Here is a 27,630-nt window from a genome sequence, read left to right as displayed (position 1 = left end):
GTGCCCAGAAACTCCACTCTGGTACTGGAAACCAGAGAACTCTTTCCTGAGTTTATCTTCCATCCATGAGATCGCAGAAGAAGGAGAAGAACTCCCGAATGGTCCTCTGCCAGCTGGTAGGATGGAGCCTGAACCAGCATGTCGTCCAGATAAGGAGCAACTGCTAACCCTCTGAATCTCACCACCGAGAGCAGAGCTCCCAGAACCTTTGTGAAGATTCTTGGAACAGTAGCCAGCTCAAAGGGAAGAGCTACAAACTGGAAGCACTGATCCAGAAAGGCGAACCTGAAGTGATCCTTGTGTATTGGCATGAAGGTAAGTGTCCTTCAAGTCTATCATAGTCATAAATTGACCCTCTTGAACTAGGGGCAGTATAGACCTTATCGTCTTTATTTTGAACGATGGAACTAACAGAAACTTGTTCAAGCACTTTAGGTCCAGAATCGGGCGAAACGTGCCCTCCTTCTTTGGTACCACAAAAAGGTTTAAATAGTACCCTAGACCCCTTTCTGCTAGAGGTACCGGTACAATTACTCCTAGAGAGGAGAGATCCCTCACACACTCTAGAAAGGCATCCTGTTTCTCTGGTTTTGATGATAGATTTGACAAAAGAAATCTGCCCCTGGAAGGATGAGTTTTGAAACCTATTCTGTAACCCTGATCAACAACATCCAGAACCCAAGGATCCTGAATGTCTCTCATCCAAGCCTCTGCGAAAAGAGATAGTCTGCCCCCTATGAGATCCAGAGATGGATCGGGGGCCCCCCTTCATGTCGATTTTGTCTCTGCAGGCTTCTTGCTCTGCTTGGCTTTATTCCAAGACTGAGAAGGTTTCCAAGATCCCTTGGACTGCTCGGGTTTCGCGGCAGGGACAAAAATTAGGACCCTTAGGTTTATTCTTATCCTGCAGTAGAAAGGCACCCTTGCCCCCCGTGACCGTGGATATGATAGTGTCCAGGCCTGGACCGAAAAGAATCTTTCCCTTAAATGGAAGGAAAAGCTATCTAGATTTGGACGTCATGTCAGCAGACAACAACTTCAACCACAGAGCCCTCCGGGCCAGAACAGAAAAGCCTGATGTCTTGGAATTCAAGCGAATAATCTGCATATTAGCATCACAAATAAACTAATTAGCTACTCTCAGGGCCTTAATTCTTTCATGTATCTCATTGAGGGGAGTCTCCACCTTAATCATCTCTGATAGAGAGTCACAACAATAGGTAGCGGATCCCACCATGGTAGCGACCATGGCTGCAGGTTAAAACACGAACCCCATGTGCAGAAACATCTTTCTTAACAGGGTCTCTAATTTCTTATCCATGTGTTCCTTAAACGATGAATTATCCTTGAGCGGGATAGTTGTGCGCTTAGCAAGCATAGAGAAAGCTCCATCCACCTTAGGGACAGATCCCCGCAACTGAGAGTCTGGAACCGGGAACAATTTTTTAAACAAAGAAGAAGCGGAGAAAGATGATCCAAGTCTCTCCCATTCATTCTTCATAATATTCGCCATCTTTACGGGAACCAGGAAAGTCTGGGGCACTACCCTGTCCTCATAAACTTTATCAAGCTTAGGAATAGAAGGTTTCTCTGGTAACTTTGGTTCCAGAACCTCTAGAGTAGCCAACACCTCTTTTAATAAAAAGTTCTCCATCCTAAACCTAAAGTCTGGTTCCTTCGCAGCCGGAGGTTTAGAGGCCGCAGATTCCGACCCAGAGAGAGAGTCCTCCGAAGTATCGGAATCCTCTGCATCAGCGGATAATCTAGTCTCAGACACTTTCAACGGAGTAGATGACCCCTGGGAAGGATAACAATGTTTAACCTTTCACTGGCACTTAGCCGGGCAAGGTAAAGCAATAAAGACCGCAGATGCCGCCGTTTGCAGCTGCTCAGCAAAATCAGGCGGCAACATGACCCCTTCTGCAGGAGGATTAGAAGTGCACTGGGTAGCTGCATGTGTAATCGGAGATGAATGTAGGATGCCCCAACTCCTGCCTGACCACATCTCCTGGGCGTCCCCCACTGACTTCACCCAAGAGACATTGAGGGACCTGACTTTAGCTCCTTACCGTGCCCGGGTATGGACTGACCCCAGGGGGCTCAGGAGGGGACCGTTTTGAGTGGGAGAGAGGGCTCCTATACAGGGCTACCGAAAGAGAAAGAGGGCAGTTGCCCAAATGCCAGATGGTGGTACTGCAAAAATATAGGTACGACCTGCTGCATATAGGGCATGACATTCCACTAGCAGGACATCTAGGCATCACTAGGACCCGTTATCGACTGACTCAGACCTTCTTTTGGCCAGGGGTTACCGGGGACATTAGGCAGTACTGCAGGACCTGTGACATTTGCCAGAGAGTAGGCAAGACAGGATACCACTCCAAAGCCTCCTTGCACCCCCTTCTCATCATTGACGAACCCTTCAGCAGGGTAGCTGTGGCAATCCTCCTGTCCAATATCCATGCAGAGACAGTGGCAGATGCGCTGCCCTGGATATTTGCCAGGGTAGGATTTCCCTGGGAAGTGATCTCAGACCAAGGAACCCAGTTCACTGCTAAGCTCATCCAGCAGCTATGGAGGCTCTGTGGGATAAAACCCCTGCAGAGCGCTCTGTACCACCCCCAGACTAATGGGTTGGGTGTGAGGTTCAACGTGACCCTGAAGCAGTTGCTTAAGATGTTCTTGGCCTCTCACAAAGACTGGGAGAGATACCTGCCACACCTATTGTTTGCATACCAAAAGATGCCCCAGGAATCTACTGGGTTCTCCCCCTTTGAACTAGTATATGGCCGGAGGGTGAGGGGGCCCCTAGACCTGTTGAGAGCCCACTGGGAAGGATCAGTTGGGTTGGAAGGACACTCCATTGTGGGGTATGTGCTGGACCAACTGAAGGACCTTGTTGAGAGGGTGAGAGAGAACTTTCAGGTCACTCAAGGTAGGCAGAAGCGATGGTACAACCGGAATGCTCGTAAACGGACCCTAAAAGTAGGGCAGAAGGTCCTGGCCCTGAAGCCTGTCAAAACAGACAAGCTACAGGCATCCTGGCAGAGACCCTATTGAGTGTTAGAACAGCTGAAAGACACAACCTATCTGGTAGCCAAATGCTCTGATGACCAGATCCGCCGGACCTTTCATGTGAACATGCTGAAGGCATACCAGAAAAGGTCAGAGGACGTAGCCACCATATGTGCTCCAGCTATGGAGGACTCAGAGAGTCTCCCCATGCCGGAGCTCCCTGGGCAGAATAGGATGCCCCCAGGCATAGGTTACAAACAGTTAGATGAGAGGCTAGGGACTAGGCAGAGGGAGCAAGTCAACCAGGTGCTAGGGAACCGGCGAGACATGTTCTCCACTACCCCTGGGTACACAGCAGTAGCGGTACACTAAGTGGAGACCCTGGGACAGGTGCCCCGTGACAGCAGGCATATGGGTCCCAGAGGCACTTAGGGAAAATATGCACAGCAAGCTCAGGGAAATACTGGACATTGTGTAATTGGACCATCCAACAGCCCCTGGGCCTCCCTGGTGGTAAACGGGATGGGACCACCCGGTTCTGCATAGACTACCGTAGACTCAATGACAGAACCACCACTGATGCCTACCCTATGCCCAGGGTCGATGGCCTTCTAGACCATATCGCCCGCTGCAACTTCCTGACCACCCTAGACCTCTACAAGGGATACTGCCAGTTTAAGGTCATGCTGTTTGGGATGAAGAATGCTCCGGCGACCTTCCAGAGGATGGTAGATCACCTCCTAGAGGTCCTCCAGGATTATGCCTGCGCATACTTGGACGATATTGCAGTCTACAGCGACACCTCGAGGACCATTTGGTTCATCTAGGCATCATTCTAGACCACAACAGGGCTGCTGGTCTGACACTTAAGCCCGAAAAATGTATGATTGGATGCTTGGAGGTCCAGTACCTTGGACACCAAGTAGGCTGCAGAAAGCAGCGTCCGGAGATGGCCAAATTGAGGCAGTCGCAAACTGACCAACCCAAATGACCAAGACCCAGGTCTTAGCTTTCCTAGGAACCACCGGGTAGTACTGCAAGCTTGTCCCCAACTACAGTTCCCTGGCCAAACCCCTGACCAACCTAACCCGAAAGCAGTTACCCCGATAGGTCCTGTGGTCCCCTGAGTGTGAGGCTGACTTCCAAAGCCTCAAGACAGCCTTGATTTCTGCCCCTAACCCAACCAAATGTTTTTGTGTCCATACAGATGCCTCCATGTTCGGGTTAGGAGTAGTGCTGAGCCAGGTGTTCGATGAAGGACATGACCACCCCGTAGCTTACATCAGTAGGAAGCTGTTGCCGAGAGAGGTGGGCTACGCGGTGGTGGAACAAGAATGCCTGGCCTTGGTGTGGGCCCTTAAAAAGCTACAACCCTAACTGTACGGACAGGCCTTCACCATTCTCACAGACCACAACCCCCTGGTTTGGCTCCACTGAGTCGCTGAGGACAATGGGCGCCTGTTGCGGTGGAGTTTAGCCTTGCAGTCCTTCAACTTCACTATCTAATATTTTTGGCCCGGGAAAAAACAATGGGAATGCTGACGGACTTTCCCGGCAAACTAAGTTAGGATAACTCCCCAGACAGCCCCAGGCCGACTCGTGTGTGGATCTAGCCGGACTTTTCAGGGCATTCGCGATCTCCCAGACTCTTGGTTTTGCTTGTTTTGTGATCTGTACATCCTCATGGAAGAGTTAATCTCTGACCGCCTAACTCTTTTCTGGCTGGCCGGCTCCTGGAACTACTGGCCCGTCTCGCCTCCCTGAATACCCGCTGATTTTTACCCCAGGCCGTTCCAGCGGCCCTTCACCCCAGAGCTCCGCTCTTTTGGGGATTGGTACCCCCTAGGGCGGGCAAGACGTGGGGTGATTGCTGGAGGGGAGCTCCTTTGGGAACTTTGGGTTTTGGACCCCCCCCTACAACTCCTACTTCCCATGGCTTTCGCAGTGTACATTTGATCACCCGTAGCTCTGGCCTCCTGCAACGAATCATGTTGCTTTTTGGACTGTGGCGTCAGGGGACCAGATGTTTTCCAATGACACCCTGGAAGTTCCACCGCTCCCCCGGGATCACCCGGAATAACCACCTCCTTATCACTGGGACTCTATGGGACTATAACTGCTATGGGGGCGCCAGCATGTCTGGAGGGGCGGGAATCACAGGAGATCTGGGGGTCTGATAAGACTCCTTATGAAGATGTGTTTGTGTATATAAGCAGTAAGTTTCCACAATAAAGTTGTTCTTTGTTTCAACTGAATACTGGTTCTGTCTGGTTATTTGGATGGGCACTGCTATAATCACTTTCCTCCGCTACATAGCGGCATGTTCCAGGTATAGGAAGGACCCTTCTGGCGGAGCCACCCAGTCGGGTTGCCAGTGTCTATCACACTTACCAAAATCAAAAGCGGTTAAGAAGAAATTGTAACAATATGTCAGATTTTGATACGCAAAGCCAAATACTGGTAGAAAGATTTTTAGAAAAAGGATACCCTAGAGAGTTAATTAGGGGAAGTCTTAATAGAGCAAGAACTGATAATAGGGAAAATTATTTTTAGAAAAAGTCTATGGAGGACAAAATGAAAGAAAATGAGAATAAAAATAATACTAGTATGTTTATAACTCAATATAATACTAACCACAAATTAATTAATAATATAATGAAAAAACATTGGAGCATATTAATAAGAGACCCAATACTTAAAACAAATTTGGACAAGCAACCAAAGTGTGTGTTTAGACGAGCTCCAACATTAAAGAATTTATTAGCCCCTAGCAAAGTAGTCATTAATAAGAACAATACTAAATCCTCGACTCCTAGAAGAGTCCAAGGATCCCTTACAAACATTAAAAAGAGAGTAATTAATAATAACAAAAAAGGGGTTTTTAAATGCCAAAAGAAAAACTGCAGAATGTGCAAATATAGTACAGTATGAACTACCAACTTCACATCTTATACAAAGGGGCTTAGTTTCCCTATACAAGACCATCTTACATGTGCATCATTTTATATAGTATATCTGCTGACATGCCAACTTTGTAAAATCCAATACGTAGGGCGCACCTGCCGCATAGTTAGGACGAGATGGAATGAACATTATAGGAACATGAAAAATAAATTAAAGAATCATAGTGTTCCCAAACATTGCCATTCTGTCCACCAAGGCAATTTGAATATATTTCAAATTACTCCTATTGAGCATATTCCTACCTCCCATTTATACAACAGATATAACAGATTGCGCCAATGTGAAACATTCTGGATATACCAATTGGGTACTTTATATCCTAATGGCCTTAATATGAATATGGATTTGGTAGCCTTTAGCCATTAAGTACATCTATGAAATATATGTTAATTTACTAATAAGGTAATATAGATTATATGTTCACTTATGTTGTGCACTTCAATACAAATAAGTATAATTATTAACATCAAGTATTCACGTTTTATTCTATACACTATTTACACATATAAATTAGGAGCATAGCAATATAATTGCACTCTTTATTATTTATTATAATTTTATTTTTTATATATTGTAGGAATTTCAGATGGCGATTTATATATCGCCATTTATATTGGTACACCTACAACAACAGATCACATTTACCAAAGATACTATAATTCTTGTAGTAATTCATAGCACATTGAGACACCACAATGTCTATTATAGTGGTTAAGAAACACCTCACTTTATTCACTTTAGTATTTTTCCATCACATTACATATATGGAATTGTAATTTGATTGGCTAAAATAGCCAACTCCTACTTTCTTATGACACACAGAAAAACATTGGTATAAAATAATCTCGATCTATTATATTTTTTTAAATAGATCAAGAATTAACAGATAAATATGTACACTCAATATTGACTAGCGTACAGTCTTCATTCATTGTATGTTGAAAGTTCGCTAGTATATCCAACTAGCCGTATATAGATCATAAAATTTCGTAGAATGTTTATGGAGCTGCGTGATTGGCAGTTTGTGTCGAGGGCGTGTATTAACTTTATGACCGGCGCCCATAGGGAATTAGTACGTCACGAACACCTCCTTTATTGGCTAACGTGTAGCCTGTGTGTATACTGTCACGGCTCACCGCCATTATATGAAACTGAGATTGAGGGAAAGTACCTTTATTTATTATTATTTTTCACATATAAATCTTAGCCCCGCAACATGGATATTAAGGTAATGACTACCGAGAGGTGCCAAAAGTGTATTACAACACAAATACCAGAACACAAACATTATATCGAAACATATGCCGACACTTACTGATGTGCTTGAGGCTTTAGTATAGATAAACATACGATCAGCTATATATTTAGAGCAGTTAGTCTAGAGGGCAGATAATTACATTGAAGTTGGGATTTTATTTGTGCGAACAGCACAATAGAGATTTTCTTTATCAAGTGATATTAACAGATGTATATGTTTGGGTAATAATAAGGTGACGTTTATACACACATCTAAGCAAAATACCTCTGTTATATATATGAATACACATGTATTTTAACTTGTTGTATACCTTTGATGTTAGCTAATATATGCATATGAGAAATGCTAACAAAATGTTTTGTATTTACCTGTGAATCATGTGATCAATTAAGGTAAACGAAGGTGTGTCTGTTCAAACAACTTTTTGATTGGCCTTATTTTATATCTAGTAGCAAGTATTGTATAGTTTTATCAGCCTGAGGAAACAGTACTGGATACTGAGAAACGCGTTGCTGTGCTTTTAATGTGTTATAATAAACACTTTTATTCATACAACTTGCTACTTTGCCTGTCTGGACATCCCTGCTTGGTTTTTACACCTGTTACTGCTGGAGTTGTTAATACACCTGACTCAAACAGCACTATTATCCTGTGATTACCATCTGGCATTGGGGGAGATCTTGCCTGAGAGGAGAGTTTTACCGGACAACTCTAAGGTTCCGGCTTGCCCAGCCTGCATCACATCTTGGTGCTTTGCTAAACGTGAGTGCATCTGAGTTTTCTATTTCGTTACTTGATATATCTCACATAATTATGCTATGTGGCGCCTTCTCTGCTTCTTTATAGAAATTCCCCCCCATAAAGTCACTGCGTCACTGCCACCACTAAGGGAAATAATTCGAACAAGTTCTTCACCCAACCGTTATCTTTCCATTCCTCGGGCCACTTTCCTGCACACCACTCACTCCGTTTGCAAAAATGTTCCAAAACCGCATCAACCTGCTGCATCAGTAAACAATTCTAACTCCTATGTTAAAATCTCTTCTTCCCGAATTCTCACCCCATTAAACTAAACCAAAAATGAATCTCACACTTTAAGATCCTTTCTCAATTCCCTAGTTATCCTGATTTCATGGATGCTAAGCTTTAACCTTCTCTTAAAAACTCTGCAGACTGGAATAACTTTGCGCGCAAAGTTCAAAACCCCTAACACTTTTTGCATCTCCCTAAGTGATACTTTCTTCCCTTTATCAAATCTCCAGCTTTCTCCACTTTTTCAAATGGCAATTCACATTGACTCTTCATAGAATCTATTACTATGCCTAAGAAAGCTAGCCTGGTACAAGTGCCCTCTGTCTTTTCTTTTGCTACTGGAACCCCTAAAATTCCAACATGCCCAACAAGTTTTGTTTTAAGTTTCCACAATCCTTAGAACAAAACTTTTCAAACACTGCAAAGGAAATGGAACACCCCATGGGTAAACAATTATCCAAATAATAGCTGCCATTAAACTTGCATCCCATCAACTTAAAACTCACTGGATTAAGGGGCAACAAATGTGACCCTTGCCCATGCCCCGCACCATCTGCACAGCCCTGTCAAAAGACTGGTATTCAACAGATGAATCCTCTTAAGCTATAGCGTCATTTACCGAGCCCCCTATGGTAAGATAGATGCTGGATCATCCTATATTTGCCCTGCTCTTTCTTTGGGACAACGCCTAACAGTGACACCACCAAATCTTTATTTCAATGGGCCTTCCATCCAGCTTAATTTTACTTCCTTATCTAACTTTTCTTGCAGGACCTCAGGGAACTCTACAGCTGATTTCAAATTCCTCGCTCTGCCTGCCCCTTTTACTTCAGATTGTACAGGTACAATAAAATCCTATAACAAACCATGTGAAAGAAAATTCCTGTCATCTACATTTTCATGAACTAATAATTGTTGCAACAATCTAGCTGCCTTCAGAGGTGTTTTGGCCAACCTCCAATCCATCTCCACTGTTGGTATTACCTTGTTTACAAAACGAATTTCACCCTCAGAGGCTACCAACGTATTCTCCTCCTCAGACTTATGAGAGAGGGCGACCTGAGTAGCAGAGGTTGGAACAGAAACCTTAATATCTGAGTCTCTAAAGTTCCTCTTGCATTTTCCCTTTAGCATAGGAATGTAAGATAATGCCGCAGATACCGCCAAAGATACCTGAGCAGCAATTTCCGCAGGCAAATACACTCCTCTAGGAGACTAAGAGGAACCGCAGGGCACTGTATGTGACGCCACTAAGGCTTGGGAACAACATCATCCTGAGAGATGGTTGGCTCAGAAACAAAGAATTTATCTTTATTTTTTAAAGTCCTCTCTATACATGAGGAACAAAATTGCAAGGGCAATACAATTTGATTCTCCAAACAAAGCAAACACCTGTCCATAGGAGCAGATTCCTGCTACATGATAGAGATAACAATTTTTTTTAGCAAAAAAGGCAAAAAAATAAACGATACTTTATTGAAGTACTGTCACTTTAAGTGAAGAAAAAGGTACAACACATACTCTTTCTAAGAAAGCATATTGGCCTCACAGCTTGCAGAATTGATTCCCAAAAAGTCTTGAATAATAATAATTTGGGAAGCAAGCCTGAGACTGAGGTGCCTACCTGCCCCTTCGTTTTGAAACAAGCAAAGAAGAACCAGGACTCCACAACAGCAGCCACTGAGACCGCTCCGATAAGTCTGTTAGGAGCGAGGCAAGATGTCACCAGCAAGTGAAGCTGCGTCACAAATGCAGAGCTCGCGCTTCAAGCTGGAAAGACTGAGTTTTAGAGTGGAAAAGCCGCTACCTACATCAGAGCCGGCAAGAAATTGCAGAATAAGTGATATAAAACATAAAAGTGCCCACAACCTTAATTAAGTGCAAAATAAAACTCTTGAGCCAACAAAACAAGATTAACCCCTTCTGTCCCTGAAGGGGATAAACCTCAGTCTTTGAATAAGCAGAATCCTGCTTCTTCACATACCAATGTGCCTGCCCACTGCCTATAATTAACCCTGAACCCAGGATATTAGTCCCATAAATGAAATGCAGAGGGTCTCCTTAACCCCTACAGTGCTAGCCTCCCAGCCCTAGAAGACAAAGGCACTTATCTCTACTTCTAGCCATCCGGCAGGAGGACAGCTCACAAAGCATGAAAGGACGCTAACTTCTTACAGAAGCCTGTGTAAAAAAAGAAAGAACAGAGTAAACCTACTCTGGCTTTCTGTACTAGGGCAGCAACATGTTAGGAAAACGCAGCAAGGCCCACCTTATAAGTTCCAAACTGCTCTAAAGCCACCACTACTCTACTGAAGAGATTGATGTTGATTACAGTTATACCCAAAATCTTGATTTTAGCGAAAGAAATCCAATTTTCTTGAGACACCAAAACTTTACCTCCTCCATTAACAGAGGCAAAGAGAATGACTGGGGATTATGGGTAGGGGAGTGACACTTAACAGCTTTGCTAAGGTGCTCTTTGCCTCCTCCTGCTGGCCAAGAGTGATATTCCCACTATTAATTGATGACGTTGTGGACTCTCCATATCTAGGAAAGAAAACATTCTGCATAAATTAGCATCCCATTTATCTACTCTGGGAAAGTCTGCTTTAACTTGCGATTTTTTCCCTCCTCCCCTCTAGACTTCCATGCTATTGCTTCCCTTGTTATCTCAAAAAAAAAAAAAACTATATATTTACCCTTTCTGCTTTTATCCCTCAAACACTGAGGGATTAACCTCAGTCTTTGAATGAGCTGAATCCTGCTTCTTCACATACCAATGTGCCTGCCCACTGCCTATAATTAACCCTGAACCCAGGATATTAGTCCCATAAATGAATGCAGAGGGTCTCCTTAACCCCTACAGTGCCAGCCTCCCAGCCCTAGAAGACAAAGGCACTTACCTCTACTTCTAGCCGTCCGGCAGGAGGACAGCTCACCAAAGCGTGAAAGGACGCTAACTTCTTAAAGAGGCCTGTGTATAAAAGAAAGAACAGAGTAAACCTACTCTGGCTTTCTGTACTAGGGCAGCAACATGTTAGGAAAACGCAGCAAGGCCCACCTTATAAATTCCTGACTGCTCTAAAGCCACCCCACTACTCTACCTGAAGAGATTGATGTGGACTACAGCTATACCCAAAATCTTGATTGTAGCGAAAGTAGTCCAATTTTCTTCAGACACCAAAACTTCACCTGCTCCATTAACAGAGGCAAAGAGAATGACTAAGGGTTATGGGTAGGGGGAGTGACACTTAACAGCTTTGCTGAGGTGCTCTTTGCCTCCTCTTGCTGGCCAGGAGTGATATTCCCACTAGTAATTGATGACGTTGTGGATTCTCTATATCTTAGGAAAGAAAACATTCTGCATAAATTAGCATCTCTTTTACCTACTTTGGGAATGTCTGCTTTAACTTGCAATTTTTTTCCCACCTCCCCTCTAGAATTCCATGCTACTGCTTCCCTTGTATCTCAAAAAAACTATATATTACCCCTATCTGAATTTTGCAACTATTTTTTGCCTTCAAATGAGTAGATAACAGCAGAACCCCTGTTGCTGATACCTCATCATCTGCATCATATTCCTGATCTGATTTTTCCATATCCCTGTCCTTTTCCTTTGACCTGCCCACTTAATCTCCCCCTCCCCTTGCTTAGCATAAATATTTTTCATTATCTTTAACATGTGTCTATTACCTTCACCATTAACCTTCTCAACCTCTGAATCAAACTGAGTAACTAGCAGATGGCAAACCCCTCCTGTACACATATTTCTGTTGTAACCCTCAGATCTCTTGTTATTTTTCCCCCTGTCCTTTTCTGCGCTTGCCACACATTGCCCTTCTGAATCCATCACATCAGTCTGTCTGCTGCTGCACTGTTTCAGCTGCTACTACTTGACCTGGAGCCTCAGGTAAGGATCTCTGTGCCTGTAAAATATCCACATCATTACTTCTGTCCTCTATTTCATTTTCCACTATTTTGCCTATACTTCTATTGTTAGCACTGGCCACTCTATCTTTTGATCGCATATTGCTGATATTGTCCTTCTTTCCCACAGGCACACCATGCCTATCTGAGTTAACTGCACCTCCATGACTGCCACCACCCACCTCCTCTATGCATTCCCATCTTTAATAATATTTGGGTACGTACCACTCATATCTGCTGTCCTTAGCCTCTTTACCCTTCTTGACTCCTGTTGCTCAGCATTAAATCTATCACAAAAATATAATTACTATTAAAAACATGCTGCATATCTACATGCCTATTACCCTTCTCACTATCCACCTGCCTACTACCCTCCCTCTCCCAATCCTGGCCCTATGATGCCCATTGCCCCAATGAAGTAAGAACCCCTGCCAGGAGGGGGGCTATTGCATTTGTGCCCCCCCCCCCTCCTGTCCAAAGCACCACTCGACGGCAATGAAAATGGAGAAACTCAGCTCCTACCTTTCTCCCACCCGACATCCTGCCTCTTGCTGACGACACCATAACCCCACCCGGTCATGCTTGACTTGATGCAGCCAATTGTCATCACCCTCGTGAGCGGCCTACTGATGTCACCAGAAGTAGACGCCCTACCAGGAGGTTGCAGGAAGGGCGGGTCATACCTAAACGCTATCTTTGGGCCTACGGTCCTACAATCCTTAGGAGATGCTTAGGAGGGGAAGCGGGTTGGAGAAGGGTGGCTCAGGAGGAAGAGTGGCATTAGTGGGAGTTGTGGGATCATGAGCAAGAGGTAGAGGCCTGATACCAGGAGCGGGATGCAGGATTGCCATACGCTTTATGACTATTAACCTTACTAAGGGGCACATTATTATAAATACCTTGAGAATGATGGGAGAGATCAGCCTGACTGCCTATCCTCGATATAGGCGATGATGGCCTAGTTCCCTGGCCCAATGGGACACTCTAACTCATATTTTGTGTGAGGGAATGAAATAGCAAAGGCATGCTCTCTATATTACCTGACCCTTCAGACATTACATCTACCACAACATCTGACCCACCAGGGGAGTACTAAGGAGGAGGATTTCTCTTAACAATTGGCTTACTTACCCTTCCTTTGGGCTTAGAAGTAACAGACACTGAAGTGGGAACATAATGAGACACAGAAGAACCATACAAGGATATTGCCTACTGAGCTGTTATTTTTTTTCTTCTTTCTCTCATATTTCTTTAGCCTCCTCTGTGCCGCAATAGCCCGTGTCTTCCAGATAGTCTCATCATCATTCAAGAACTTCTTAGGAATTTTTCTGTTCCTTGAAGCCATCTCTGTACCTAAACAACCGATCTGCTCTGCAACAAAAAAAACAAGTTAGTAATACCTGCTTTCTGTTTCACCTTCTCATTATGCCTTCCCAAACTCCTCAACTTTTACAACACCTTAGAATACCATGTTCACTATCCCCCCTTAATCCTTTCTTTACTCAGGAAGCCGATCCCTTAATTTTGCTCCCTTCATAGTCATTCAGTCTGATTTTGATAGATTCTTAGAGTTCTCCCTAGTGATGCACCGAAATGAAAATTCTGGACCGAAACGAATCCGAAAATCCGGAATGCACTTGGCCGAAAACCGAAACGAAATGTATTTTTTCAAATTAATCTTTTTTATTTAATTTTTTTGCATAATTAGAGCCAATAAAAAAAGCTCGCCCTTTTATTGAAAGTAAACACAACTAAAATTGGACAAAAATATCTTAAAACAATAATATGCTACACAATAATTTTACCAAGAAAAAAAAAAAAAAACAGGCAAAAAAATAATGCCATTTTTGGCCAAAAATGTTTCTGCGACCAAAAATTTTGGTGCATCCCTACTTAAAACAATTATAAATATCAATATACTGTATTATTCTTAATTTAGTTCTATGTAATAGAATCATATTTAACAGTTTTTTTTTTTTTTTACCAATTATCCAAATAAAGTATAGTCCTAGAAAACTCATTATATGCAGAACAGTAAGTCAAGTAATAAACTTAAACAGCAGCTCTAGGCTAGCATCAAATTTGAAACATGTTATACAATAATTTTACGAAAATAGCAAGCAAAAAAAATGAAAACCGAAATAGCCAAAAATGCCATTTTCGGCCAAAACTTTCTGCGGCCCGAAATTTCGGTGCATCCCTAGTTCTCCCGTGACCAGCTTCTTTGGGTTCTGGTTGATCAGAATGGTGTCCAACATCTTCAGTCAGGAGCTCATTGTCGTCAGAGTCTGGTAAGGGGACAACTTTTTGATCATGGATCAGGTCAAGTCTGGATATTGCACCCGCATTGTGTGGTGTGGTTTTGAAGCTCTCCACATGTCACGGATACCAGGCTGCCAAGGCTACCCCCACCTCCCTACTACCTGACTCACTCCTTTTTACAACAGTTCTGACCTTTTCAGGGCTTACAGGATCTCCCAAACTCTTCCTGACTCTTGTTTTCTATTTGCACCTCCTCACAGAAGAGCTGATTGCTGACCGCCTAACCCCTTTCTGGCTGGCCAGGCTCCTGGAACTACCGGCCGGCCAGCCCACCCCAGATACCTGCTCACCTTTACCCCAGGTCGCTCCAACAGGCCCTTTGCCTCAGAGCTCCACTCTTTTGGGGATTGGTACCCCCTAGGGAGGTCAAGAGGTGGGGTGATTGACGGAACGGAGCTCCCTTGGGAACTTGGGGTTTCTGGACCCCCCTCTACAACCCTACTCCCCCTGGCTTACCCGGTGTACGATTGATCAGCTTCCACTCCAGCCCCCAGCGACGGATCATGTCACTTTTTGAACTGCGGCATCTAGGGGCCGAGGGCTTTCCAGCAACACCCTGGAAGTGCTGTTACTCCCACGGGATCACCCCAAAACCACCACATCTATATCACTGGGACTCTATGAGACTATGGACACTATGTGGGGTGCCAGCCTGTCTTGAGGGGCAGTTGATCTGGGGGTCTGATAAGACCCTTATCAAGATGAGCTGGGTGTTTATAAGAGTGTGTGTTTTCACAATAAAGTATGTTTATGTTCCACTGGTTCTGCCTGGTGGGTTCCGGCTATAATCACTTTCCTCCGCTCTATAACTACAAGTTCCAGGGACAAGATGGACCCTCTTGGCGGAGCTACCCAGTCGGGGTAGCCGGTGTCCATCACACCCCCTCTTCCCGTTCAGAAGTTTGCTGGGGTTGAAATGTCTCATCCAGGCACAAATCTTTTTTCCAAAATCCAGTAGAATTTGTTTTAAAGCATCAGCTAGCTCCTCCATTGTCATTGCAGTAATGTGTAGCTAGTAAGAATACACAGATTCCCCTTGTGTTGTTACCGCAGCTTAGGGGGGCGGTGTTACAGGCCTAGTTACTCATGCTCCAATGATGATCTCAACAGTCTGGATTGGTAAAGTAGAGAGAGCCTCAAAGAGAAAGATGTCAATGAGTTCCAAAATGGTTGCTGGAATAATTTTGTAGGTATCACTATTTGATTTCTCCAGGGTTAGCTGATAAATAGCAGATTTATAGCTTTTCTTACTTAGCTTCCAATATTGCTGCCTTCCATGACAGCGGCCCACAACATTCTTTGTTTTAAAGGAACAAAAAAGTGAAAAGAAAAATGCGCTAATATTTTATTTATATAACTATGTGTTCAACCTCTGCAAAGGGGGTAAACATATAGTTAAAGGGATATTAAACACAGAATACATTTTATAAGCTTAGTTTTGAGGTTATTCCTGCCTCTGTCTAGTCATGCTTGCCATCATGTTGAAATTTGGCTTCCCCTGCGTTCCAGAGCGGATATGTTTGCACGTTTAGCAACTCTCCTTCAAATACCTGCAATGAAACCTAGGTTCCCAAATGATGGCACCCACGATTAAAATGAGGTGCATGAAATATTTTTAGTGTTTAAAGGGATAGAAAGGTCAAAAATGAAATGTGCATAGGCACATTTCAATTCGAAATATAAGCATTTTTGCAATATACTTTAATAAGCAAAAATGATTTTAATAAAAGTGATCTCTGTTTTTCAGTGGCATAAGCACATTTGCTGTGAGGGCCGTGCACCAGTATTGAAACACCACCCTTTCTCAGAGAGTCAACGGTGGCTTAATGACACAAATTATGTCTTTAGAATTAATACACACCACCTCCACCTCACTAAGCAAGCATTGTGTTTAAATAATGGTGCACAGGATATGTGCATATGCCACAGAAAACCAGTAATAACATTTACTAGAAGCATTTTTGCTAATGGATGTATCTTTCAAAAAGTTTCTATTTTAAATTGAAATGCAGATTTCATTTTTTTACCTTTCTATCCTGATAGAAACAGATCTAGAGATATGAGGCAAATGTATATATCAATCAGCAACTATCTCCCAGCACATTGTTGCTTTTAGGCCTACAGAGGTAGGCTTTCCAACAAAAGGATACCAAGGAAACAAAGTAAATGTATTTATACAAGTACATTGAAAAGGTTCTTAAAATGTTACGCTTTATCTCAACCATTAAAGGGACATTATACACTCATTTTTTCTTTGCATAAATGTTTTGTAGATGATCTATTTATATAGCCCATAAAGTTTTTTTTAAATGTATAGTTTTGCTTATTTTTAAATAATATTGCTCTGATTTTCAGACTCCTAACCAAGCCCCAAAGTTTTATGTGAATACCATCAGCTACCTACTCCAGCTTGCTGCTGTTTATGTAAATGGTGTTTTCATATGCAAAAGAAGGGGGAGGGGGGAGTGTCTTATTTCCCACTTGCAGTGGGCTTTCCAACTACCTTTTCAACAGCTAAACTGAGAGCTTCTAAGTACGTTGTTAAACTGTTTTATACTGGATTTTTATATCAGTATCTGTGCATCTTATTCTTTATAGTAGTGTCTATTACATGCAATTATATGAAAATGAGTGTATACTGTCCCTTTAAGTTTAATCTTGATTTTCATATCCCTTTATACACATGCTCTGAAACATATAAACAGTAGAAGGGCACAACTGGTAAAAAGCACCTGATAATACATTTATGTTTCAAGAGGGACATGAATCACAATTTTTTCTTTCATGATTCAGGTAGAACTTTTTTTTATTTTTATTTTTTTAACATTCTTTTTTATTGAGGACATAAGAAATGTACAGAGAGGTTCACATTTTTACATCCAAGACAGTTATAACACGAACAAATGAAGATTTGTATACATACATATCGGTAGATATAAAGTAAAAAACGCCATACATCATTATCTCATGCCCCTCTTTTTTTTTTTTTTTGAGTTTCACTTACTATCCATTTCTTATGGAGAATTAACAAGTTGTAAGTTTTCTTTTTAAACTCAAACCTAACCTAACTAGAACTTGAACTTAAACTAATCAGCCATGCGGTGTCCCAACTATTATCATAGAATGAGTCAGTCTTATTCTAACTGTGAAGGTAAGAGAGAGAAAAAAAAAAAAAAACCCAGAAAAGAAAAGGGGGGATCCAAGAGGATCCAAAGAGGGGGGGCAAACAAATAGTAGCAAGGGCGGGTAGGCGGTGTTAGCTCATTAGATATTAATACTCTCTCTCCCCTCTCCCCCACCCCCCCGCGTCTGGTATAAGAATGTCCACTCTCCCCTCAGAGAGGCTGTCAGCATATATTCAGTGTGTGCAAAAGGAGACAATAACTGTTTTTGTGCTTCTAAGGTTAGAGTATCGATATACTTCCGCCATTTAGTAATAAAGTGTTTAAGTCTTCTGTCGGTGTCCATTTTGGTGTCTAGCTGTTCGATAAGCAATTGTTTGTGCAAGTTGTGTTTAAATGCATTAAAGGTAGGAGCAGAGCTCTCCGTCCAAACCCCAAGTATCACCTTTCTGGCAATTAGAATCATAGTAGTGAGTATTGGGATGTGTCTAGGGTCTTGTTCCCCCCATTCCAGGAAGCAGATTTGCTCTGTTTCTATCTTGACCCTGATTTTAATGACATTTGTGATCCAGAAAGCTATCCTACCCCAAAATTGCCTAACTCGTGGGCAGGTAGAGAAGAAATGAAGAAAATCTGGATCACGTAACTTGCACCTATTACATTCGTTCACCACTCCCTGCTTCCATTTGGCTAGTCTTCGTGGGATAATATAATCATTATGCAACATCCGTATCTGAGATTCTCTCAGAGTCATAGACAGCGTTGCTCTTTTAACATTCTCTATGCTCCTTTGAATTAGTTCTGGTAGATCTTCCCTCTCTAGGTGTCCCCTCCATTTATTTTCTAACATGTCTAGGTGTTTAGATTCCGTGTGGTTTAGCAGTGTTCTGTATATTCCTGAAATAGAAAAGCTTCCTAGCTTATAAGCTGATATCGAGATGTGAAATGCGTGCGGCTCCCAAAATTGTGAGTCTTCCCTAATTAGCTGGTCAATGTAATGCCTCATCTGAAGATAGGCATAAAAGTGGGCCCTCGGTAACCCGTATTGAGTTTGCAGATCCTCAAAGGACCTGACGCATCTCCTAGAAAGGTCTAGAGCATCCCCCACCGAACCCAATCCCCTAGTCTCCCAGACAGTAAACGGGGAGGTGTCAATCCCAGGGGGGAAACAGGTGTTGTTTCTCAGTGGGGTTAACCTGGGTGATGCATAACAACGGCCAATATAACCAAGAGCCAGTCGCCACGCCCTCAGCACGTCTTTATAAAGGAAGCTGTCCTTGGTTTCCGTGGGGATGCTATTAGGCTGAGCGTAGGGTAGGAATGAGGGATCCAGTCCCCCCAGAGCATGCTTCTCCAATTCCGGAGTATAGAAGTGTTCTGTTCTGAGTTGCCAGTCCAGCATGAGGCGGCCTAGCGTTGCCCAGTTGTACAGTTTCAGGTCGGGGAGACCCAGTCCACCACAAGAGGGGCGTGCATATAATTTTGTTAGTGCTATTCGAGGTTTACCCCCTCTCCACAGAAACCCAGATAGGGCCCTTGTGTATAGCGCCATGTCTTTTCTAGTGATCAGAAACGGTAGTATCAAGAGGGGGTACAGGATCCGTGGTAAGATTACCATTTTTACTAAGTGGATTCGTCCTGTGAGGGAAATCGGCAGACTCCTCCATCCCTCCAAGGTTTGTGCCAAGTCACGACACACCCGCGTGATATTATCATGGTATAAGGTTTGCCTGTTGGTGGACAGTTGAATGCCCAGATAAGTAAGTGTGGCTTTGGCCTCCTGAAATGGGTAGGAGCATAGTTGTGTCTTGCGCTTCCGAAGCCACAGGATTTCTGATTTAGTTTGGTTTATTCTATAACCCGAGAAAGATCCGAAGGCTTCAATTGTCGCCAAGATTTTCGGGATGTGCTTTGCCGGATGTTCCACGAATAGGAGCATGTCATCCGCATAAAGTGCTAGATGCAGCCTCTCATTTCCTAACATCATGCCCGGGTAGACCTTACGCAGTTTTACAGCCAACGGCTCCAGAGCCAAGTTAAAAAGGAGGGGGGATAAGGGGCACAAACTTTTTTTAACAACTTTCCCGTTTACTCCTATTATCAATTTTGTTCCATTCTCTTGATATACTTTGTTGTAGGAGCAGCAATGCACTACTGGGAGCTAGCTGGACACCTCAGTAAGTGGCATAAATGTGTAGCCACTCAGAAGTTATATCCCAGATCCTGAACCTACCTAGGTATGCTTTTCAACAAAGGTTACCATTTGAACTAAGCAGTTCAGTTAAAGGGACACTGAACCCAATTTTTTTCTTTTGTGATTCAGATAGAGCATGCAATTTTAAGCAACTTTCTAATTTACTCATATTATCAATTTTTCTTCGTTCTCTTGCTATCTTTATTTTAAAAAGAAGGAATCTAAGCTAAGGAGCCAGGCCATTTTTGGTTTAGTACCCTGGACAACACTTGTTTATTGGTGGATGAATTTATCCACCAATCAGCAAGAACAACCCAGGTTGTTCACCAAAAATGGGCCAGCATCTAAACTTACATTCTTGCTTTTCAAATAAAGATACCAAGAGAATGAAGAAAATTTGATAATAGAAATAAATTAGAAAGTTTCTTAAAATTGCATGCTCTATCTGAATCACAAAAGAAAAAATTTGGGTTCAGTGTCCCTTTAAGTTAAAAATTAGAAAAAGGATAATTTCTGTATCTGTTTTCTTTACTTCTAGAAGGGCATTGTCAGGTGAGCTCACAAGATAAATTGTTCTGTAATATTACTTTTTACATTTTTTATTTACATGTATTTATTTTTTTATTTACATTTTATTGCTGCTAATTGGCATATTTGAGTGTAAGTTATTTAAAACTGTTTTCCTTATATGTGAAACCAACATTTGCTAACATATTAAAAATAATATATTTTATACATTTAAGCATATAATTTAAAAAAAAAATTACATGTTTTAAAATCAGGTCAGGAAAGTAAGCGATATTTTAGATGGACTTTAATTAATCAATTCTAATAAAGATGCGCTCCAGACGCACACTTAAAAACTGTTCTCCAATCAGCACTCTAGCTCTAAAAAAAAAAAGACAGCAGTACAGCTAGAGCATCAATTGGAGAACAGTTTAAACCTTTAGCTCACCAAAAAAAATTGTTTTGAAGTGGGCGGCCAGAGCGGAGGGTATTAGAATGGCGCGGCTAGATTAAAAAGTAAGTTACAGCGCATCGTCATTAGAAGTGATAATTTAAAGGGACAACAAACTGCTGTAAACAACTACAACTACTCACTACTATGTTATTGCATTTTATCCTGTTCCTGCAACTCTGTGCAAATCAGTTAAATTTTTAACGTCCCAGATAGAGAAGCTCCGCCTCTTTGTACTGGGAGTTGCCATCCTGTAGCTCAGGTATTCTCACAGCCTGTGACAAAAGCAGTGCACACTCACAAATCAGTAATATTGTCCACTTTTTTACAGCTGTATAATGTGCTTCAGGTAAGTGTGCATAATACATAGGGCTAGATTTATCAAGAGCTAAGAGAATTCTCCATTGTAGTTCTCTGCAGCTCGCCCTTGGAGAGGCGCACAAATTTATCAAAAAATTGCACATATTAATTTGCTCTGTTTGAAAGGCGAGCTGGGGAAGATTATGATTAATTTCTCCAAGCGAAAAAAAAAAGTGCCCCTGATTTATCATTTCAAACCCGTTTTTTTTTTTTTTAGGTGGTATTTTTTACCCTCTTAAAATAATCTATTACATTTGCGTTTTACAAGGGGCAAATTTGCGCATTCATTTTGGTGTGTTACCACAATACATTTTAACTTTAAAGGGACAGTCTAGTCCAAAAAAAACTTTCATGATTCAGATAGGGCATGTAATTTTAAACAATTTTCCAATTTACTTTTATCACCAATTTTTCTTTGTTCTCTTGGTATTCTTAGTTGAAAGCTTAACCTATGAGGTTCATATGCTAATTTCTTAGACCTTGAAGGCCACCTCTTAAGAATGCATTTTAACAGGTTTTTCACCACTAGAGGGTGTTAGTTCATGTTTTTCATATAGATAACACTGTACTTGTGCACGTGAAGTTACCTGGGAGCCATCACTGATTGGCTAAGCGGCAAGTCTGTCAAAAGAACTGAAAAAAAGGGGCAGTCTGCAGAGGCTTAGATACAAGATAATCACAGAGGTAAAAAATATATAAATATAACTGTGTTGGATATGCAAAACTAGGGAATTGGTAAACAAGGGATTATCTATCTTTTAAAATAATAACAATTCTGGTGTAGACTGTCCCTTTAACTTTGTTATAATAATCCTACATAACTGTAAAACATTCAAATTGTTAATACAATTTTCATTATTTCTAAACCTGCTTTAAAAGTACCCATTAAAGGATTAACAACTTGATTTCTTCAGACACCTTTGCACATCACCTACTATGTTACGCAGGCAAAGAATGACTGGAGAATACCTGAGCTCCAAGATGGCAGCCCCCAGTACAAAGAGCAGGAGCTTCAATATCTGACACCTTTAAAGGGATAGTAAAGTCAAAATTAAACTTTCATGATTCAGATAGAGCATGCAATTTTAAACAACTTCATAATTTACTTCTATTATCAAATTTGTAGCTTTGTTATACAATGTTGCAAAACACTGCTGCCATGGAGTACTAAAGACACGTGCACACTCCTGAGCTCTTATGAGCCTATCTACTTTTACTCTTCAAAAAAAAAAAGAAAGAAAGCAAATTTGATAACAGAAGTCAATTAGAAAGTTGTTTAAAATTGCATGTTCTGTTCGAATCATGAAAGTTTTATTTTGACTTTACTATCCCTTTAAGGAGAAAAGTTTTGAAAAAAAGCTGCAGGAACAGGATGAAATACAATAATAGTAAGAAGTAGGGCTGGGCGATATGGGAAAAAACAAACAAAACGCATATAATAAAACATATAAATGACTATAGCACCGTCATTTTGCATTAAAACGTTTATTTAACACTACATAATCTTAATGTACATGTTTCTCAATGTCCAATACACTCTTGGAGCATTAAAATACAAAAAAAATAGTTCAAATAAAATTTGCTGCTTTTGATGTGATTAAATAGTAGCCACTAGCTAGTTATTAGGTCTTATGACACACAACATTCTCATGTTTCCTTGGAGAGTTATTCTAACTGTGGACAGAGGTATGATTAACATATGAAGCAGTGTAAGCCACATACACACATAATTATATATATATATATATATATATACACACACACACATACAAATATATAAATATATATAATACACATACATACACACAATTATATATATATATATATATATATATATATACACACACACACACACACAGTACAATATACAATCACATACACAGTTACACACACATACACGTGTGTGTATATATATATATATTATATATATATATATATATATATATTTTTTTTTTTTTAAACATTTTAATTTGACTGAAAATGAGCCCTGCTCCTGTCCAGGAATCCAATACAGGCATATAGCAGTAGGGGTGGGGGGCTGCTCCTTTCAGAATGCTGTGCCTTGCTGATAACTGCATCTAAAATGTATTTGATAAGTTAACCCAGCAGCAGAGGTGACTGCAGTTTTAGCCTTTTGGCAGCCGTGGGGTTAACTGCATCTGCTATGTATGTGAGCCGTTTCTCAGAGAGCAGGAGATTGTGTGGGAGTTTCAATAATGATTACATACCCTAAGTTTCAGACTGCATACATCCCTAGGGGGAAAAATAAGTAAATGGCTTTCCCTCCTCTTCATTCCTGCATGGGCTCTGCTTTTAGACTTCTAGATTGATCGGCTGGCCGGCTGCTACTGAGATCAGAAAGTGAAAGTAAAACAGCCATTTTACAAATATGTGCTAAAAGCAACCACTAGATGGAGCTAGTTTGCAAGAAATCACATACAAATCAATGCATTACAGCCACTTCTGAGAATTTTTTTTTATTTAGCAAAAAATTGCGACTCTCGCGGTTTTTAAATTGTGGCAATTAATCGCTCTTTAAATCACATATGGGATTAATCGTGCAGCCCTAGTAAGAAGTAACCATTCTGTTTAACGTCCTTTTAAAGTGATTGTAAACTTTAATGAATTAAAGCACAGTATCAAAAAATCTTAAAAACAGGGGCACTTTAATTAATTAAAGTTTACAAAGACGCTTAATTTTTTAAAATACCATTGCATTATGGAAAACATAATGCCGACCCTCTGTCCACATCTCCTGCTTTCTTTAGCATATGAATGACAAATGCGGCTTTCTCCAAGCCGGATTCGTCATCCATCTTCTAAAGAAAGCAGGAGCTGCGGGCAGAGACTTGTATTTATGTTTGCCATAATGCAATTGTAAGTATTTTTAAAAAATAAGCAACTTTGTAAACTTTAATGAATAAAAGTGCCTCTTTTTTTATTTATTTTTTTGATACTGGGCTTTGAAGGGTCAGAAAAGTTTGTTTTTTAAAAACTAGTTGTAAGCTGCATGTATAGTACTTTCTGATTGTATAATGTTTTAAAATAATAATCCTTACCATACTTTTTTGATTTTGAAGAAACCGCTTCATGCTGCGGTCTAGAAATGGCTGACAGCCCCGGGAGAAAGTAACTGAAAGGGGTCCAAGCAATTGACCAATCGTATTGTTTATTATAATTACTGAAATGAATATTCAATAAGGCAATGCGCAATCCCTTTTGCATCCACATTAATGTTACTACATACACGCATGTCTCATCAGTGTGAAGCGTGTGTCAAAGTATTTGCGCTTGCGTATTTCACAGAGCAAGTCTGCAAGTGCTCAAAGCATATATCATTCTATGCCTGTTAGTCGGTTGATAGAGAAGAAAATTATGGAAACCAATATGGCGGCGCGTTCTCCTGAGGGCTATATGTAGGGCCATCTGTGAATGGCTTTGCATAATTAGGTAAAAGGAGGGAGTGCAAACATGGACATTTTTGCAAGGAATTTATTATATTAAAATAAAAAAAAAACATATTTAAGAAATGCAATATCACTATGTGTTTGTTTAAAAGGTAAAGTTTTATTTTGAAGGTTTACTGTCCCTTTAATTCATTAAAGTTTACAATCACTTTAAAGTCCATCTAAATATTGCTTACCTGATATAAAAAACATGTAAAGTTTACCATCACTTTAAATGTACAAAGTGCTGGTCAACTCAGCAGTCAATTAAACTAGCAGTTTGCAAAAAAAAAGTGTTTAAAAATTATAATAGTTTTTTTTTCTTCTTTCTAACATGTATAAATGAAGTGTATGAAGAGGGTAGGGGTGCCCTTGTGTCACCAAGAAAATAAATGGATGCCTCTATATACTGGAGGTCTGGTGTAAATTAATGTGGTAATAGGAGATGTCACTAATGAAGTTGCTATATTATAATGCTAAACTGACATCAACACACAAACAATGGTACAAATGGGATAGACAGATGGATCCCCTATCTAAATTTCCTATTTGATAAACAACAGAATAGTTTGAAATGATAAAAATACAAAGTGTAAAATACAATAATAAACGTGAAATAGATACTCATATATTGAGTAACTATGAGACAGTCTCATTAGAGATGATGGTATCAGATGTGGGTGGATGACTGAGTTGGTCGAGGCAGCTATCTGTAACGGATCAAGGCCACGATTAGGGTTTCAAGGTGTCCAATATATAACTTGGAGGGAGGGGGAGTGGCGGCGCAGTAGCGGGAGAAGCCACCTCCCTGAAATGAGATTTTGCAGGTTGGGATGTCTGATGTTTGTTGGGGATCCCGGCAGCCCAGAGCACCAGTTGGAAATAAGCTGAACGACAGCCCCAGGCAATCATGAGATACAAATCTAGTTGTCTTTTTAACATCCATTGATTTGTCAGGGGGTTTTCACCTGCAATTGAAATCTTTATATTTATGCATCCATTACTCGTGTATTCATTTATACATCTGCAAACAACATAAAGGGACAGAAGCGTCACATGGCCCAATATTGTATAGAACAGAGGTAATGGTATATGTGACAATTGCACTCACATGTGGTGAGACACCCCTAGTGGTGTATACGGAACGATCTGGGATCAAATGCAGTCACCCAGAAGACTGGCCCGTGGTGGATATTCAGATAGCTGTAGAAAAGTATATAGAACACAAGGGTGCCTATATGGCCTAGTAATGTTGGAACAAGCGGTGATAAGTAAGGTAATATATGCACTCACATTTAGTTGATGCTATAGAGGCAAGCTGGGATCAATAAAGTCACCCAGTAGACTTATTCTCCAGTAGTCAGGAACTCCCAGGAGTTCAATCTCAGAGTTAAGATGTGTATAAAAAAAAATTGTTACACATCTTCACTCTGAGATTGGACTACTGTGAGTTCCTGATCACTGGAGAATAAGTCTACTGGGTGACTTTATTGATCCCAGCTTACCTCTATAGCACCAAGGGAGGTGCTCTACTAAATGTGAGTGCATATATTACCTTACTTATCACCGCTTGTTCCAACATTACTAGGCCATATAGGCACCCTTGTGTTCTATATACTTTTCTACAGCTATCTGAATATCCACCACGGCCAGTCTTCTGGGTGACTGCATTTGATCCCAGATCGTTCCGTATACACCACTAGGGGTGTCTCACCACATGTGAGTGCAATTGTCACATATACCATTACCTCTGTTCTATACAATATTGGGCCATGTGACGCTTCTGTTCCTTTATGTTGTTTGCAGATGTATAAATGAATACAAGAGTAATGGATGCATAAATATAAAGATTTCAATTGCAGGTGAAAACCCCCTGACAAATCAATGGATGTTAAAAAGACAACTAGATTTGTATCTCATGATTGCCTGGGGCTGTGGTTCAGCTTATTTCCAACCGGTGCTCTGGGCTGCCGGGATCCCCAACCAACATCAGACATCCCAACCTGCAAAATCTCATTTCAGGGAGGTGGCTTCTCCCGCTACTGCGCCGCTATCTCCCCCCCCCTCCCAGTTATATATTGGACACCTTGAAACCCTAAATAAGATAGAGACTTATCATTAAAGTAGCTTCCCACTAAAGTCACAACCACATACAACAAACCTATTTTGCAGTGATCGTACGCTTATTGAATGCAAAAAATACGAAGTTTAATTACGTGCAGTAAATAAGGTAGTATTTGTGTTTTATTTCATTAAAATCAGTGAGGGCTTTTTGGCTACTGATGCATGCTTTGAGGGTTCTTTAACGTCCCAGCAACTAAAGGCATTCCTTAAAGAAACACTTTTCTGGAATTTGGCCACATTGGATCATGGTACTTGGAGTTTCAGTTAGATTGCTTTTTATTTGCTGGCATCAGGGAGCCGCTATTACAATCACAGACATCCCAACCTGCAAAAACTCATTTCAGGGAGGTGGCTTCTCTCGCTACTGCGCCGACACCCCCCCAGTTATATATTGGACACCTTGAAACCCTAAATAAGATAGACTTTTCATTAAAGTAGCTTCCCACTAAAGTCACATAAAAAAAGTAGCTTTATTGCACAACCACATACAACAAACCTATTTTCCAGTGATCGTACGATTGTTGAGTGCTCAAATATTTTAGACTACAAAGTTTACTTACGTGCAGTAAATAAGGTAGTATTTGTGTTTTATTAAGATCAGTGGGGGCTTTTTGGTTACTGATGCATGCTTTGAGGGTTCTATAACGTCCCAGCAACTAAAGAAATTTGTTAAAGAAACACTTTTCCGGATTTGGGTCACATAGGATCATGGTACTTGGAGTTTCAGGCAGATTGCACTCCATTTGCTGGCATCAGGGAACCGCTATTCCAATCAGGGAGACTCCCTGAACTTCAGGGAGACTTGGGATCTCTGCAATCAGGGAGAGTTGGGGATGTCTGCAGCATAGTCTTATAGTTCAAGTACTACCAAATGTGCCAGACGTAATAACAAACACTATTAACTAACA

The 27,630-nt window shown here is 41.2% G+C and overlaps 1 long non-coding RNA gene across 1 annotated transcript in view; it reads right to left on the bottom strand.

The window, feature by feature from the left end:
• LOC128663170 (uncharacterized) overlaps positions 1 to 27,630 on the bottom strand; it is a 46,826-nt gene that overhangs the window by 17,527 nt on the left and 1,669 nt on the right. The window lies entirely within an intron of this gene.

The sequence above is a fragment of the Bombina bombina genome, chromosome 6 (assembly GCF_027579735.1).
Source record: "Bombina bombina isolate aBomBom1 chromosome 6, aBomBom1.pri, whole genome shotgun sequence".
Taxonomy (NCBI): domain Eukaryota; kingdom Metazoa; phylum Chordata; class Amphibia; order Anura; family Bombinatoridae; genus Bombina; species Bombina bombina.
The sequence above is the reverse complement of the archived record's forward strand: the minus strand, read 5'-3'. Positions and strand labels throughout refer to the sequence as shown.